The sequence below is a fragment of the Schistocerca serialis genome, chromosome 10 (genome assembly GCF_023864345.2).
Source record: "Schistocerca serialis cubense isolate TAMUIC-IGC-003099 chromosome 10, iqSchSeri2.2, whole genome shotgun sequence".
Classification (NCBI taxonomy): Eukaryota; Metazoa; Arthropoda; class Insecta; order Orthoptera; family Acrididae; genus Schistocerca; species Schistocerca serialis.
The window spans coordinates 81,635,207-81,652,429 of NC_064647.1; the positions used below are offsets into that span (position 1 = coordinate 81,635,207).

A 17,223-nucleotide genomic window follows, 5' to 3' on the forward strand; every position below is an offset into this window, starting at 1 on the left:
ATTGCGGTAGGGAAGGGGAGTGGTCGACTTCGGTTTGCTGGGGAATTTTAGGAAAGAGCAGTTCACCTGTGAAGGAAACCTCATATAGGACGCTCGTGCGACCATTTCTTGAATTCTGCTCGAGTGTTTGGGATCCATACCAAGTCGGACTGAAAGACGACATCGAAGCAATTCAGAGGCGGGCTGCTAGATTTGTTACCGGTAGATTCTAACAACACGTGAGTGTTACGGAGATGCTTTGGGAATTCACATGGGAATCCCTGGAGGGGAAGCGACGTTTCGAGGAATATTATTGAGACAATTCGTCATTTGAAACTGACTGCACGTCGATTCTTCTACCACCAACATATATTACGCGTAAGGACCACGAAGGTAATATACGATAAAGTAGGGCTCATAAGGTGATATAAAGGAGTCGTTTCTCCCTCGCTCTATTTGCGAGTGGAGCAGGAAAGGTAGTAGAAGACATGACGAACTCGTCGCCACATTTTCAGTTGTTTATTATTATTATTTTGTTTAGTGTACTTTTATTATATGTATTTATTATATCACAATTCCTTTTCTTTTTCTTTTTTTTTCAGGTGCTCTTCGCATCTTGCTGTTAGTGGAACCAGTTCGAGCAGCATTTGTGATGTGACATTTTCATCCGAGGTGAGTGCATGCTGTGACTAATTTGCGTATTTAATTTACTCTTGTTCGGTAGATACGCATACACATAAGTGATATTTTTGAAACCTTAGTGTTCAACTGCCTTAGTATTATTGTTGAAGATAACATTTTGCCCTTTTTATTCGAGAGTATAAAATTTTAAAAAAGAGGAAACAAACAACGGCGAAAACACTACACGAAAAACACATTATTGTTGATTACGTATCACTCCGATTAATTCACTGATTATCAGACATGTAAATGTATTTATTAGTTTATTAGACTTTGTGAAATGAGTCTTTAATGATGATTGTAGCCTGATTAGTTGTCTAATTTGATTCATTTATGGAAATTATTAACTTTGAATAATAAAATATTCAACGTCATATATACATTATAATAAAGTATACATACAGGGTGAAGATAAATTCGCGCACTCGGACTACGCAACGCGATTCAAAAATGTCTGTCACAGAATTTTGTCCTGCGCAGATTTCGACCGGTAAATGGACGTTAAAGATTGGCAATCTGGCAACACCGTAATCACATGTACGGTAACTACCTCTGTCACCACATACATCAATGCTGTCCATTTGGTGCAATGGATAGTCTTTTTGGGCTAGCACACATGAGATCGAGGGTTCCATTCTGCATCGAGGCTTATTCGTTTGTACTTGCTAAAAGTAGTCTTAGCGGTACGGTATCTGGCGTCTTAATCGTCATACAGTGAATACAGTGGGTCTTCTATAAAACATTTGCAATTACGTACTACGAAAACAAATGGAAGTACAGTCGTTTTCATTGGTCATTTTTTTTTTTTGCACATCGTGGACACGAATTGTTTCACGCTACTGCATTTGCTAGACTCCAAACTAGTTTTCAGTGTACCATCTCCCAATGATCCCATCGAGATTATTTTGCAAAGCACGTTGCCGCTGGCATATTAAGGGCCTAACGAAATGTAATGGACTCGAACGTGCCAAGAATAGTAGTTGTTATTAATCCATGGGACCACTGGGGGAGGGTACATACAAATAAAGTATGGAATCTAGTAGATGCAGTGGTGCGAAACAATTCGCGTCCACAACTTTCAAAAGGTTTCTTTAAAAGCTGACCGATGAAAACGATTGTACTTCCATTTCTGTGTTCCTAGTACGTAACTGCGGATGTTTTGTACAAGACCTATTGTAATGGCTATATGATGATTAAGACTTCCTTTAGCAAATAAAAACAAGTAAGACTCGAGCTCCCTGCATGCTAACGCAAAACTCTATCCATTGCACCAACTGCACAGCACTACCGCTACATTCTGATCGAGGTAGTTACCGTATACGTGATTAAAGTCTTGCCAGATTGCCGATCTTCAATGTCCATTTATTTCCCGAAATATGCGAAGGAAGAAATTTTGTGACAGACATTTTTCAATTCCTAATACGAGGGTGATTTCAAATCACGACGAGAGGTTAGTGCTAGCGCAACGAGCTGTTCACGTGATATTCATTGGACTGTTGCCTGTAAACACGTGCCACGTCAGTGCTCTTGGAAGGGAGCTGTGGAGGTGACGTGGCTCTGTTGATGTTCCCGCGTAGTGCTTTGCGAAGATGGAAAAAGTCGAGATTCGAGCAGTGATTAAATACTTCGTAAAGAAAGGTATGGAAGTAAAGTACATTCATGCCGATTTCCAGAATAAACTGGGGGACTCTGCTCCTTCATATTCAACTGTTGCCAAGTGGACAAATGAATTTAAATTTGGCCGGGAGAGCGTAGATGATGTTCCCCCCAGTGGTCGGCCAAGATGTGTCACTACTCCAGAAATCATTGCAAAAGTGCACAAAATGATCATGGAGGATCGCCGATTGAAATAGCGTGAAACCGCTCACGCTTGCAAGATGTCATCCGAAAGGGTATATCACATTTTAACTGAAGAATTCGAAACGAAAAAATTATCTGCAAGATGGGTGCCGCGACTCTGCACGCTGGATCAAAAACGTGTGCAGTCGCCATGGCAAAATTACACGAACTAAGGCATGAATTGTTGCCACACCCGCCTTATTCACCTAATATGGCTCCTTCAGACTTCCATCTCTTTCCAAAACTGAAAATTTTTCTTGGTGAACGAAGATTGATTTCAAACGAAGATTTGATACCTGGAGTTGACAACTATCTTACAGGCCTGGAAGAAACTCATTTTCCAGATGGGATCAAGGCACTGGAACATCGTTGGACCAAGTGCATTAATCTACAAGGAGACTACATTGAAAATTTAAAAAAAGTTTCCATGATGTAAGAATTTCTTTTTCTGTTCCGTTCCGAGAACTTTTCAAACCACCCTCGTATGTGAAGGATCGCACTGCGAAGTCCGAGTACGCTGTATATTGCCAATGGCCTTGGCACATTGGTAACATCGGTTCTCGTCAGATCACCGAAGGTAAGCACTGTCACGCTTGACTAGCACTTTGGTTGGTTGATCGTCCGGATCTGCCAACCGCTGTTAGCACGTGCGGTGCACTCAGCCCTTGTAAGGCCAGTTGAAGAGCTACCTGACTGAGAAGTGGCGGCTGCGATGGCAAAACTGACCACGGCTGGGAAAGCAGTGGGCTGACCACATGCCTCTTCACACATGCATCCGATGACTTCTATGGACTGAGGATGACACGGCGGTCGTTCGGTCCCGTTGGGCCTTCGAAGTTGTTCAAAAAGAGCTAAGCTATTTCAATAAATTTAATTACGAGCATTTGTCATGTAATCCAACAAGACACAAGTAGTGAGAAGACTAGACGGTCAAAGCTAATGTGTGCGTTACGCCTGCGACATCAGTCTAATTGACCACCGCACGCCCAGTCGGAGTGGATGCGACCGGAAAAGTTACTTGATTGCCACACGCTGCGTCTCTTTCATTGGGTCCTCAGCGCGCATGCGTCCCAGTATCTCGCATAAGAGATTAAGTACGTGCCACCTCGTCCTAATCGAAAGACGAGGGCTCACTCATCCAGTACGCTGGCTTGTAGCCGCTTTAATGTAAACGGCAGAGTACGCTAAATGTGCCCTTCTATAAAACCAACAAAAAACCCTCAGACTGGTTCTCTGTTGCTGCTGTCCACCTCTGGAGCAAGCTAATCAGCAATCTACGCACAATTAAATACCCTTCTGCATTTGTCATCCTCGAAAATCTCCTATGAAAAATAAACATGTATGGCCAGTTTTCCATTGTCGACAATAAAGCAATGTTGCTCCCATTTCCTTCAAGTCCCACTTCTTTTTGTTTTCGTCGCTCTGTCATTCGTACCACATTCTTTCCCCTCGTGTTTTAACCATCTCTTTCTCCCTCTCAATCTCGCCTCCTCTCACATCCTCTGCGGCCAGGATCTTCAGTTTAAATCTACCTGATTGTAACTTTTCTTCTACCTGTCACGGACAGAAATACTTTTTTTGTCCTATTGCTACTAATGTGTCTACTATTTAAATCGCATTATTTATTAATTTTGAATTCCAGACGAGTGGACAGTGTGTCGTAAAGAATGCAGTGTATATTATTGTGATTGTCTCATTAGCTGTAAGAGATGACTTAATGGCTACAATACTTCCCAAATAAACAAATATGAAATAATTAATTTTTGTGTTCTTGCTGCTGTTGTGGTCTTGATTTCGAAGACTGTTTTAATGCAGCTCTGTACTCTAGTCTTTTTGTGTAAGTTTCTTCATCTTTTCATAACTACTGCAACCTTCCAAGTCTCATCATTTCTCCATAATTATTGTACCTATATTCATTTTAACGCGCCCGTAAATCTGCAATAATCCATCGCAGTGACTCTGTCCCAGAAATATGGTTCAAATGGCTCTGAGCAACTGCTGAGGTCATTAGTCCCCTAGAACTTAGAACTAGTTAAACCTATCTAACCTAAGGACATCACACACATCCATGCCCGAGGCAGGATTCGAACCTGCGACCGTAGCGGTCTCGCGGTTCCAGACTGCAGCGCCTAGAACCGCACGGCCACTTCGGCCGGCTGTCCCAGAAATATTCATTAAGTAAGTGAAACACTTGTTCGATGCGATGTTGTCTGGCTCCATCTAGCACGAACCTCCAACGTTAGCTTTGTGGCGACAAATTGTTCTCAAATTGCAACGTAAAGTTCACTGTCGATCTTTTCTCGCACAAAAAAGGGCCAATAATGTCTCTGCTGCATACCGCAACCCAAACAGCAACTTTGGGAGAATACAGTGACTCCGATTGACAGAAATGTGGATTTTCGGAAACCCAAAATCTAAAATTTGTTTACGCACGACTATACTCACGTGGAAGTGTGCTTCATCTGTGAAACAGTTGCAGCCAACATCAAATCCTTGACTATCATTCATTGTGAGAATCTTGTTCGCGCAGCTCGTACAGGTATGGACTGGTAACTTTGGATTTTGAATGTAAACGTGTGTAGGCTCTCAGTATTTTGTACGTGCTGGAATGCTTCAAACCAGTCTCTCTCTGCTGCAAATCTTCGGACGAATTTCCTTTATGTTTGTTGACAATTCCAGAAAGCGTGGCGATATTTTCAGGAGTAACTGCACTGCCCGTGGCCAACATTCCCCTCCAGATCGTCAGCCTTGCTGTCTGACTGTCGGAATTTGAAGAGGAGTTTGCGCATGATTTCCACATCGTGTCCTTTGGAAACATTAAAACGTGTTACAAAACTGCGCCTCGTCGTCGCAGGACTGTGTTCTGACGTGTGGTACACCAGTACGAGAAAAATGGAATACGTGATATCAGCCTCTTCTAACCTCCTTTCACGTTTCAGTGGTGGAACTCAACGATCTGAACCGCAAGCTATGTATTACGACCACAGCGGCATCCGTTAGTAGTTTTCGAAATACTTCGAAATTTCTGTATAAAATTCTTACGGTTTTCACAATAAACGTATCGTTTGTCGCACTCGTCTATCGATCTTAGTTTTCGAAATATTTAATTTTGAAATTAGGAACTCCTTCATCAGACATCCTTTACTAGTCCCCTGTTCGATGTAATGGATTGTTTCATAAAATCGTAGCTTTTTCCGAAAGTTAACTGAACACAACAGATTCAAATAACAGAGAATTTCGTCATCATTAATATATTCTCCTTAATTGTTTATAGCATTTTGCCAGCGCTGTGGTAACTATCCGATTCCACGACTGTATATATAAATTGGTTTTGATGGTTCAGATGGCTCTGAGCACTACGGGACTTCGAAGGCCATCAGTCCCCTAGAACTTAAAACTACTTAAACCTAACTAACCTAAGGACATCACACACATCCATGCCCGAGGCAGGATTCGAACCTGCGACCGCAGTGGTTGCGCGGCTCCAGACTGTAGTGCCTAGAACGGCTCGGCCAACCAGGCCGGCCCAATTGGTTTTGAGGCGAAGAACTCGTCGAGCCGTGTTCGGGGCGAATTTTCATCCTAAAAGGAAGTCCCTTGAAGGGTTTTCGACAGAGAGCGAAAAAGGAGAAAATCTGGGGGCGCGGGATCAGGTGAATAACGTGAGAGCAGAATGACTTCCCAACTCCTCTATAGTGTTTTTTTGTCAGTCTAGCAGAATGCGGACGGGCGTTATCATGTGGAGCAGCACCACTTCACGCTCTCCTCCTGGTCGTTATTCTTGGATTGCGTCTGCATGACGTCATAGTTGTTGACAGTAAATGTCAACAGCGATGGTTAAACCTAGGGGAAGCAATTCGTAGCACACCACACCGGCGCTGTCCCAGCAGACGCATAACATTATCTTTTGTTAAATAGAGGTGGAGCCCCTCCACGCCCACACCTGCATGATGGCCAACACAATACATCTACTGCCATCTCTGCATAAGGGTTAGTTTTCACTAAAGTGAGGTGTCGCAGGATGTGGGTACTGCGATGTCTGCGTACGTCTGATTAAGGTTAACCATTAATACGCGCTCATCTGGAGATAGATTGGGTCGAAATCGAACGCAGGGTAGCGGTTTGAAGGGCAGAGGAATAAAAGTGCCAAGGCAAGAGCCAAGGGAAAAAAAACCTCTGCGATAGTTAGGTCGGGTGGTAAGAGCAGTAGCGGTTGTCTTGCTGCCTGCGATAGGTTGTGCAAGTATAGGCTTTGTTAGTAGTGGGTATCATTCAGGTCGATACCGTGACGTTGTGCGGTTGTGTCCTCGGAGGCTGGCGCTGGGTGCTGGTGTGGAGTCCTCGTTCAGCGTCAGCATCCTGCAACGCCCGATAGGTCATAAGTTGGAAGCACAGTGTAAGGTGATGTTGGCGGTTTGTTTGTGCGTCAGTGGGCGAGCTCGTCGGTGCCCCTGCTGTGGCCTGTTGATCGCCTCCAATAGCAGCTGGTAATTACCAGTCAGTGTTGCTGATATGCAGGGGCTTTCCGACGTTTGTCGCTTGTTTGTGTATGTTAGTTTACCATAGGTGGCTTTGTCTTGTGTGGATGCACGCAGGTCTTTATACGGGGAGCTCCCGCATTGTTTGAGTTCAACCTCTCCTTTCTTCTTTCATGTTAGCATAAAGACACCATTTCTCGTCACCTGTAACGATACCAGATAGGAATGGTCGGTGTTGCTCACGAGCCAAGTGACGACGAGCAAGGAGAGAGCCGTCCAGAGTGGCCGAGCGGTTCTAGGCGCTACAGTCTGGAACCGCGCGACCGCTACGGTCGCAGGTTCGAAACCAGCCTCAGGCATCGATGTGTGTGATGTCCTTAGGTTAGTGAGGTTTAAGTAGTTCTAAGTTCTAGGGGACTGATGACCTTAGCAGTTCAGTTTCATAGTGCTCAGAGCCATTTGAACGATTTGAGAACAGATGCGCATATGGCCACTAGCTGATTTTTGTATTTTGGCATAGAGCATGCGGAACACATACATCCGATATCTGAACCTTCCTCATTGCTTGCAAATGTTGAACGATGGTGGAATGATCACAGTCCATATCATCTGCAAGTCCTCGAGTACACTGACGAGGATCATTGGGGGTTAATGCGTTTAAACGATCTTCATCAAACCCCTAAGGCCTTCCGGAACGTGGGGTCACTAGTGTCAAAATGATCCTCCCCAAACGAGAAAACCATTTCCCCGCCGTGCTCTGTCCAATGACATTATCCCCAACGACAAGGTGCAAATGTTTCTGGCTGCCTCCGCTGCTGTCACCTCCCCCCCCCCCCCCCCCCTACTGAACTAAAGCAGGAGAAAACGTCTGAAATGTTGCAATTCCTCTACTTTGTACGCCATTTTCTAGCGTCCACAGCTCCACTCACTAATTCATAAAATGACAACATGTAAACTCAGATAGCAAGAGTGCACTGCAAATAAAAAATGACAATCGATAAATAAACCTTTAGCGACCGGAATACCAAAACCTAAAACAAAAACACTATGACCTTATGGACGAAGCTAATACAAGAGGCCAGACTCGCAGGGGATCTTGTCAAGGCATCTTTCACGGAACCTAAGAGTGCTGCCGTATTCGGTGGAGTGCGAAAAATCACTTTGTGCTCCGTGAGGATCCGACCTGTTTTTGACGACTGGCTTCCCACACGTTGCAGGAAAGCCATTTACGAAGATCAGCACGAATGGTGACAGACTTGTCTGCCACGTGATAGACTGATCATGATGTTGAGGGATATCGAATGGCTGGTAACACGTGAACAAAGTCGACTGACGCTTCGCGAAATCGCAAACATGGCGACAGGCGTGGCGCTTGAAAGTCGCTGACGTGACTCCTAGCCGGTTGGCGTCACCCCGTCCCCTGGCGGATGGCGGGTCGTATCGATTAACGGGAACCCACCCCTCAGGGGCCGCCAGGGGGTGTGTTGTTGACGGCCCACCCCCGTGGCGCGCTGACCAATGGCGTGGTGTCGGAGCGACCGCGCACATGACGTGTGTATGTGTGTGTGTGTGTTTTATAGAAACAGAGAGGCCGCGCATAGGGGTGACTGAACACTGCTCATAGCGTCCATCCTGTATAACATGGCGTCTCGATGTCAGCGACTGGTAAATCACCTTTTCTTTAAGGGCAGTTTACAGGGGCTATAAGAACTACACACTGCCGAAAATATGTCCTGTCAGTGTTCTCCGGTAACATTGCGGACATACGAATTCCAGCTTCGTATACCGTGTCGCTGCAGTTAAAGTATAACAAAGGAGTGAGAGAGGGTTGTAGCCTCTCCCCGATGTTATTCAATCTGTATATTGAGCAAGCAGTACGGGAAACAAAAGAAAAATTCGGAGTAGGAATTAAAATCCATGGAGAAGAAATAAAAACTTTGAGGTTCGCCGATGACGTTGTAATTCTGTTAGAGACAGGAAAGCACTTGGAAGACCAATTGAACGGAATTGACAGTGTCTTGAAAGGAGGATATAAGATGAACATCAACAAAAGCAAAACGAGGATAACGGAATGTAATCGAATTAAGTCGGGTGATGCTGAGGGAATTAGATTAGGAAATGAGACACTTAAAGCCGTAGATGAGATTTGCTATCTGGGGAGGATATAAAATGTAGACTGGCAATGGCAAGGAAAGCGTTTCTGAAGAAGAGAAATTTTGTTAACATCGAGTATAGATTTGTCAGGAAGCCGTTTCTGAAAGTATTTGTATGGAGTGTAGCCATGTATGGAAGTGAAACATGGACGATAAATAGTTTGGACAAGAAGAGAATAGAAGGTTTCGAAATGTGGTGCTACAGAAGAATGCTGAAGATTAGATGGGTAGATGACATAACTAATGAGGAGGTATTGAATAGAATTGGGGAGAAGAGGAGTTTGTGGCACAACTTGACAAGAAGAAGAGACCGGTTGGTAGGACATGTTCTGAGGCATCAAGGGATCACCAATTTAGTACTGGAGGGCAGCGTGGAGGGTAAAAGTCATAGAGGGAGACCAAGAGATGAATACACTTAGCAGTTTCAGAAGGATGTATGTTGCAGTAAGTACTGGGACATGAAGAAGCTTACACAGGATAGAGTAGCATGGAGAGCTGCATCAAACCAGTCTCAGGACTGAAGACCACAACAACAACAACTCTCCGAAGTCTGGTGTGCGCTATAATTATCGTATGGCAGCGAACTTGGTATATACGCTAATGCGTTAATAAGGAACCGAATTACACTGCAAATAATTAGTTCCAATTTTGGCCACCAGGTGCAAATATGGCGCTGTACATTTTTTGAGAAGCGAAACGAGAGTGGAGTATAAGGCTAGCGAGAGACAGTGCGCTGTTAGAGAAATTGTTTTATGTGAATGGTAGGAATTACACTGATAGTGCCACCGAGTGAAAGCGCTGAGGAGAACCCTGATGTCGTTAGATGGTTTCAAGAAAATGATAATGAAATTCGAAGACACGAGCGAGAGTCCAGGCTGAAACGTCTCTGAAGACGCCCCGGTGAGTGGTCGGACACCACCCCCACCTGTCGCCCGCCATACAGATAGACAACCACAAGTGATTGTCTGGGATGCCACTTCTTTTCATAGCAGGACCCCTTGGGCTGTCATCCCCGGCATCCTTACACCACAGCGGTGCGAAGACAATATCATACGCCCCATTTGTTGCCCTTCGTGGCAAGCAATCCTGGGCTTACATTTCACCTAGATAATGCCCGCCCGCAAAAGGCGAGAGTTTCTACTGCTTGTCTTCATGCTTGTAAAATCCTGCCTTGCCCAGCAAGATCATCGAATAAGAACACCTTTCTCTTATATGACAAAAATTTCACACGTTATCCGTTTCCCCACGAGTAGTCCATGAAGCTTTTGATGCTATTGATGATCAGACATGGGGTTCAAACTGCAATGTGATGAATACTGCGTCGAATATGTTGCTCAAAATGTCGTCTGTTTACATCAGCGAACAGCCTCGAGAGTTTGATACGTTCATCCATGTGTTTCGGGAGGAAAGCCAGTTGCTCCAGCCAAAGGCAACCAGCACTTACGGAGTGATTTCCGGCGTTCTGTAATGAAAACTTACCCTTCCTGGTAGTAAGCATAATTGTGGTGCGTATCAGATTCCGACATCAATATGTTGCATACGAAGCAGTCAAACAACTGTGAACGTTGGCCTAAGGAAAGTCCAGCGCCAAACCATTCATGGACTGCTTAGCTGGAAAATGCTGCAACTGTGACACTGTGTCACATAAAGAAGTACATATTTGAATGACGTCTGTCCTGTAGAACATGTCCGACAGAACAGACGCCACAGAAATGTATACATTCCTCTACAAGCACGACGACTGCTTGACATTTGTTTCAGTGCAGATACACAAGCATCGTCCGAACTCCTACTAGAATAAATAATTTGCGAGTAGGGTGTTAATGGGCATTGCAGCGCGCGGTAAGCTGAGAATTTTGATCGGACGGAAAGCGTGTCAGGATGACCGAGGCGGTTAAGCAACCGTTCTAGAGAAGCGGAGCGTCTGGGTTCGAGTCCCGGTGCAGCACAACTGTTCAAACTTTCGCCGTTGCCTTACCACAGTACCCTGTGTGGCTGGAAGTCACAAATTCCACAACTATCCTTCTCCTCTCCTTCCCTATTCTCTATCAAACATAAAAAGTGTTGCTGTTTATCCCTTCTAACAACTCCAAAATTTGCGTAAGTAGTTCTTTTATACTGAGTGTATCGTTTTCTGTTTTAGACGGGCAGCATATGTTTTATTTGTCAATTCGTTTCTCCTTTCTTTCGTACTGGCAGTCTCTGGACCGCGCTGTTTCTGCTGCACTCTCTATTTTCCTCGGACGTCAGTCTTAACTTTAGCCCATTATTCTCGCATTCGTTTCCTATGCTCTTTCTTCCTTCCTCGTATTAGTCTACATTTTACCACGTTTTCAGTTTTAGTTTTTCTTTTGCGCATTCTTGAGCGGAATGCGTTTGTGAATATCGTACTGTGATAAACTCACTTCTTGCAAATCTTTTTCTACCTCTGAAAACGATGCCGCCTTGGTGAGAATGAACTAAATACTCCATCAATCAACGTAGTAGGACTCACATGGGCAGTATGGTCATAGAAAATAATCCTCGTGCTGCGAATGGTATCTGAGATGTTTTCTACATGTGTGTAGAGTTCGTGGTTGTGCCGTCTTCTGAATTCGCCATTTTCTTTGACTCGTCCTCGGATATTCGTCTGACTTCTCTATCAGATCTTTTCTATTCATATCGGAACATACTGGCGTATATATCGCCTCCGGCAGTCACACGTTAATGCCGTATTTTGGCATTAAGTATGCTGATGGCTTCTTGTAGACGCTTTCTTTAAGCTGATATGCTCCTTCAATTCTTGTGATGCATGATATAAATGCTTATCTCTCAGATGTGTTTCGCTCTGTCCGCCCTCCTAGATATTTAAACTCTTCGCTCGTTTCTCTCTCCTTCCCCTGTCTCTCTCGTTTGTAGGGCATTCAGTTTTCTCGAAGAGAGCTCGACTCCTGTCGTTGCTGACTGTGGCTTTAGTTCATTGATCTGCCCTGCAATTTGTAATGGTTCTTTATTTACGTGACCGTTACGGCACTCCAACCCCAGTTCTCGATACCAGTAATATCGTACTACTTTTCTGCGAAGTAACAGACATATTTTTGTGACAATATTCACATTTGGTTTTATTAATGTATAGATACTCCGATGTATCGATATATCACAGTGATATGGTTCTTGTGTGTATTCACTTCTGTGAGACTGTCATAATCTTTGACTTACTTGTAACCGTTTTGGCGCGAATGCGCACAGAGCAGTCTTTGTTTCACTTTGCAGAAGTTAAGTTGTTATTTCGTTTTGTGAAAGAACAGTCAAGTCTTGTGTTTGGTTACGTAGGAAATTAAATATATGAAGATTGATACAAAACTGTTTTCTTGATGATGTGACAATTAAGAAGAAGTATATGTGAATTTACAAGAAGTTTAATAAGAATGTGGATCGTGAACATCAAGTCAAAAATTACTTCTACCATACCATTGTTCTGAACTGGGATTGTTTGATCATTAAGAATTTCCTGAAAAACGCATTTGTTAGGTCTTCAAATATTGCTAAAATACAGATCTGGACCTTCTAGCAGTCAAAGTGGAATCACCCTAGAATCAACAAGATGAGTCATAACAACTTCGACGAAATCTACGTGGGAATCCATTCAAGATAAGTGCCAAAATTAATGACTTTTTACAGTGACTTCATTATTTCCATTCTGACGATACCATCCACAGTCAATAACTTTGTTGTTGCCCGATAAAGCGAACATATGCTGCGCGAGCAACATTATTAATCTGATTTCTAACCTACTTTGCAAGTGGTGATATTATTAGAAGTTGTATCTAGAGAATCAGGAAAAATTGCGAGATCAGGCTGTCAACTGTAACATTTATCTTTCTACAGTCAAGCCTGATTCCGCTTTCAACAGCTTTGTCACTCATTCCTTTTCGCTACTCGCGGATTGGGTCTCGCCATAGAGATAGCATCAAACTCAGGCCTTCAAATATCATATGAGAAGACTCATTCGATGGAAAATTTCAGAGATCCCACAACAAACGAAATACGGTACAATTTCAGAGACTTATGTTGTGTTCTAACTACTCGCCGAATATGGGGTGCCTAGGAAACCTACTTTCTCGGATCGCTAGACGACAATTCAAGCAAATCGTATTAATGAATTTTTATCACAGTAAGATAAGTTCAAAAATGACTCTGGACACTATGGGACTTAACTGCTGTCGTCGTCAGTCCCCTTGAACTTAGGACTACATAAACCTAAGGACATCACACACATCCATGCCCGAGGCAGGATTCGAACCTACGACCGTAGTAGTCGCGCGGTTCCAGGCTGTAGCGCCTAGAACCGCTTGGCCACCCCGGCTGGCGTAAGATAAGTGGCAACACTTAACTTTGAGAATTTACAATGATGTGTCACAAGCAATGTGCGACAGACAAAATAAGAAATCATATCAGTTTCGACAATACATAATACATGTGAAATTATATAGTTCCCACATCGCTGCTGTAGGGCACGTAGAACGGCTAGTTGTCAACTGGGCTACGGCTTGGTATTTCTTTTGCTTTTCTTTATTTAGGTTGAACTTATTGCTAACTTACAAACTAATTACAATTTTTCTTAATTAGCTTTTGTATTGTTTTTAATGATACATGATTGTTTTGCTAACTTAGAAACTAATTACATTTTTTTCTTGGGTAGCTTTTTTTGTTGTTTTGATGATACATGTTTGCTTTGCTAACTTAAATAAATAATTACTGTTTTTACTAAGTAGTTTTTGTTTGTCTTCACACTAACTTATAAACTAATAACATTTTACTTAATATGGAAATTTGGAGTTTTGATAGTATCTTATTGAGTTACTTTGAACCAGTGGCATGAGTGGGGATGGGAATGGGTTAACAATTGTGTGACCGTGTGGAATGCTTAGATATGGCTTTACAATGACCTAATTTACACTACTGGCCACTAAAATTGCTACACCACGAAGATGACGTGCTACAGACGCGAAATTTAACCGACAGGAAGAAGATGCTGTGATATGCAAATGATTAGCTTATCAGAGCATTCACACAACGCTGGCGCCGGTGGCAACACCTGCAACGTACTGACATGAGGAAAATTTCCAACAGATTTCTCATACACAAACAGCAGTTGACCGTCTTTGCCTGGTGAAACGTTGTTGTGATGCCTCGTGTAAGGAGGAGAAATGCGTACCATCACGTTTCCGACTTTGATAAAGGTCGGATTGTAGCCTATCGCGATTGCAGTTTATCGTATCGCGACATTGCTGCTCGCGTTGGTCGAAATCCAATGACTGTTAGCAGAATATGGAATCGGTGGGTTCAGGAGGGTAATACGGAACGCCGTGCTGGATCTCAACGGCCTCGTATCACTAGCAGTCGAGATAACAGGCATCGTATCCGCATGGCTGTAACGGATCGTGCAGCCACGTCTCGATCCCTAAGTGAACAGATGAGGACGTTTGCAAGACAACAACCATCTGCAGGAACAGTTGGACGACGTTTGCAGCAGCATGGACTATCAGCTCGGAGACCATGGCTGCGATTACCCTTGACGCTGCATCACAGACAGAAGCGCCTACGATGGTGTACTCGACGACGAACCTGGGTGCACGAACGGCAAAACATCATTTTTGAGGATAAATCCAGGTTCTGTTTACAGCATCATGATGGTCGCTTCCGTCTTTGGCGACATCGCGGTGAACGCACATTGGAAGCAGGTATCCGTGATCGCCACACTGTCGTATCACCCGGTGTGATGCTATGGGGTGCCACAGCTTGCACGGCGCGGTCACCTCTTGCTCGCATTTACGGCACTTTGAACAGTGGACGTTACATTTCAGATGTGTTACGACCCGTGGCTCTACCCTTCATTCGATCCCTGCGAAAGCCTACATTTCAGCAGGATAATGCACGACCGCATGTTGCAGGTCCTGTACAGGCCTATCTGGATACAGAAAACGTTCGATTGTTGCCCTGGCCAGCACATTCTCCAGATCTCTCAGCAATTGAATACGCCAGTCACTACTCTTGATGAACTGTGGTATCGTGTTGAAGCTGAAGGGCTAGCTGTAGCTGTACACGCCATCCAAGCTCTGTTTGACTCAATGCCCAGGCGTATCAAGGCCGTTATTACGGCCAGAGGTGGTTGTTCTGGGTACTGATTTCTCTGGATCTATGCCTCCAAATTGCGTGAAAATGTAATCAAATGTCAGTTCTAGTATAATATATTTGTCCAATGAATACCCGTTTATCATCTGCATTTCTTCTTGGTGTAGCAGTTTTAATGGACAGTAGTGTACTTTTGGGCTCAAGCCACTGTACGTGATGCGTAATGAGTTTTGTTTCGTTGTTGCTAGGGTGACAGTGGTAGCGGAGATGTTTTGTTGTTTTGGTTACATTCAATTTGAGCGGGTTTATGGTGGTGGGCGGTCGGGGTTCAGCGCCTGGAGGTGGGGAGAGGTGGGAGTGTCGTTGTTCTGTATGTGCAGTTGTCTTGAGTGCTCGTGTTGGTGTATCGTGTCAGGGAAGGTGTGGAGGATGTTGTTTAAGATCGTTCTGGGTGGGTAGGTGTATTTGTGTTTGGATTTGTTTCTGTGTCGGGTTCTGTGGGTGTATATTATGTGTAGGTCCCGTCGGGAGGTGAGGGTGGTTTTCCCATAGCAGGCTCTCAGGTCGGCTAGTCTTGATTGTATAGGTGTTAGTTTTGCTTCCTCAAACACCTCTTGTCTGGGGGTGGAGGGGGCGAGTCGAAGGATGCTGCGTAAGATTCGTCTCTAGGTGCGGTAGAGTCTTACGGCTTGGGTTTTGGAGATGCAGGCAAGGGCTGCTGCAGCATATTCGAATAGTGGGCGGACGAACGTTTTGTAAGTGTTTATAGCAGTCTTGTCGTTACAGCCAATAAATTTGCCTTGTATTCGCCGTATGAGGGATTGGAGTTGTCGGACTGTGTTCAAGGTCTCCTTTACGTGGTTGCTCAGGTTCAGGTATTTGTCTAGATGGACGCCTAGGTATTTGGCATGGGAGGAGGCGACTCAGCGTTTATGTTCTGTTCGTCTACAGGCTGCAGCTGTCTCGTTGGCGTCCCAGAGAGAGGTCGGTCAGCGTACTATTGGCTGACGTCTTCTTCACATCCCTCTATGCTCTGACGTTCCTGAGCGGCGTGCCAGCGCTTGGCTTTACGCCGGAACATCTTCTTTTAAGTATCACGGAGAAATTAGAGTACCATCTGGACTGTACTCAACAATAAAACCAATTTACAGTGAGCGAACTCCAGAAAACGTACAGAATAACATCGAATCACAACAGTGAACGAGTGATATCTTGTAATTTGAGACTTTGGCATTACAAGACAGTTTTCGTACCTGAAGCACTATATACAACATAAACTACATGTCTAGAAGGTCAATCAAAACTGACGATACTGTAAAAAAATGGCGAAAAATTCTAAGAAGTTATATGGTCCCACTAACATAAATGGCATATGAGTTAAAAGAAAAACTGCAGACCTATATACGGCCATAGACAAGTTTACTGACGCAGTACGCAGAATACGCTTCAAGTTCTATGGTAACATCTACCGAATGGAAAACACTAGCGTAACAAAAAATACTACTTAATGTAATAAATTAAAAGGAGGTAAAATTTATTTGATTGGAAGAAGGTAAACTAAACTTATGAGACCAGAATGAGATTTTCACTCTGCAGCGGAGTGTGCGCTGATATGAAACTTTCTGGCAGGAGGGGCGTGAGTCGTGCTTGGGTAGCTCAGACGGTAGAGCACTTGCCCGCGAAAGTCAAAGGTCCCGAGTTCGAGTCTCGGTCCAGCACACAGTTTTAATCTGCCAGAAAGTTTCAAAACTTATGAGGAATGAATCCCACATAAGATACTGTCAGGGGAGGAAGAGTCTTTGGAATCCTAATCGCAAGTGTACATTCTCACAGAGAAAGCGATAAGAAAATTAAAACACTGGGAAACGGTGGACAGAGCGAAGTAACAAGCAATTCAGCGAGCTCATGAAGAGATTTGGGGAAGAGAAGAAGAAAATGAAGCTGTCATACCTAGCTAACAAGTTCAAACGCTCTCTGTA

At 44.1% G+C, this 17,223-nt stretch overlaps 1 long non-coding RNA gene across 1 annotated transcript in view; it reads left to right on the forward strand.

The window, feature by feature from the left end:
• The first annotated feature begins 576 nt into the window (after positions 1-576).
• Positions 577-17,223, forward strand: part of LOC126424826 (uncharacterized) — a 427,296-nt gene continuing 410,649 nt past the window's right edge. The window contains exon 1 of the long non-coding RNA XR_007576219.1: positions 577-651. This is a non-coding gene — a long non-coding RNA (uncharacterized LOC126424826). The remainder of the gene's footprint in view (positions 652-17,223) is intronic.